Here is a 1,337-nt window from a genome sequence, read left to right on the forward strand (position 1 = left end):
AGTCAGTCAGTCAGTCAGAGTGATACACCTTATCATGTACCCACTATAAATCTCTCCCGACACACAGATAAATTACACCTTTAATTCTCTTCTTCTCTTGTTAGTGGAGGAGAATTTATACACTCTGGAGAGACGAGATGGATGTAGGAGATTATAAGATGGTGTTGAGATGAATGGATACTTTTACTGAGAGATAATTGATGTAAGGGAATGAATTGATCTTCCAGTGAGAGATGTTTTGGTGTGAGAGAACCTATGAAATTAACATGTTTAGGTGAGATTTGTACTCTTTTAGTGATTCTAGAGAGAGATTTCCCAGTATTATTTAGAGAGGAATTAATCTAGAACTAATTTATTCTTAAAAAATAAATAAAATTCTGAGATAAAAAAATACTATGGTTTTACAAATGAATTATTCTATTAAGTTTCTTCTTCTTCACGAGTCTCTTGTTGAAATTTATTCTGAAGACTTAAAAATAATCTACACAAATTTATTCTTCAACAAAAAATCACAAATTACTGATACAAGGCAAATACAATATGGTTTTAGAAATTATTTATTCTATTAATTTATATTCTTCTTCATCTTCACGAGTCTCTTATTCAAATATATTCTTAAGAGTCAAAGAAGAATATTGACGAAGAGAAAATACAATTAGTTCCTCAGATAATTAATTCCCTTAGGCTTTTAACCCGATCAATCTTGCCAATACTATTTAAATCTATACTCCAGGAGAGATAATGAGGGGAGGTGAGGGAGAGGTGGGGAGAGGTGGGGGAGAGGTGAGGAGAGGTGAGGGGAGGTGAGAGGAGAGAGAGGTGGGAGGTGAGAGGTGAGAGAGGTGAGGAGAGGTGAGGAGAGGTGGGGAGAGGTGAGGAGAGGTGAGAGAGAGAGGTGGGGAGGTGAGAGAGAGGAGAGGTGAGGAGAGGTGAGAGAGGTGAGAGAGAGAGGTGAGAGAGGTGGGGAGAGAGGTGGGGAGAGGGTGAGAGAAGAGAGGTAGAGAGGTGAGAGAGAGGTGGGGAGGTGAGAGGTGAGAGGAGGAGAGAGGGTGAGGAGAGGTGGGGGAGAGGAGTGAGAGAGGTGAGAGAGGTGAGGGAGAGGTGGGGAGGGTGGGGAGAGGAGTGAGAGGTGAGAGAGAGGTGGGGAGGTGGGGAGAGAGGTGAGGGAGGTGAGAGAGAGGTGAGAGAGGAGTGGGGAGAGGTGAGAGAGAGAGAGAGAGAGAGAGAGGTGGGGAGGTGGAGAGAGATGAGAGAGAGGTGGGGAGGGTGGGGAGAGAGGTGGGGAGAGGTGAGAGAGAGAGGGTGAGAGAGAGAGGTGAAGAGGTGAAGGGAGGTGA

The sequence above is a fragment of the Homarus americanus genome, unplaced genomic scaffold (assembly GCF_018991925.1).
Source record: "Homarus americanus isolate GMGI-L3 unplaced genomic scaffold, GMGI_Hamer_2.0 scaffold34921, whole genome shotgun sequence".
NCBI classification, from domain to species: Eukaryota; Metazoa; Arthropoda; class Malacostraca; order Decapoda; family Nephropidae; genus Homarus; species Homarus americanus.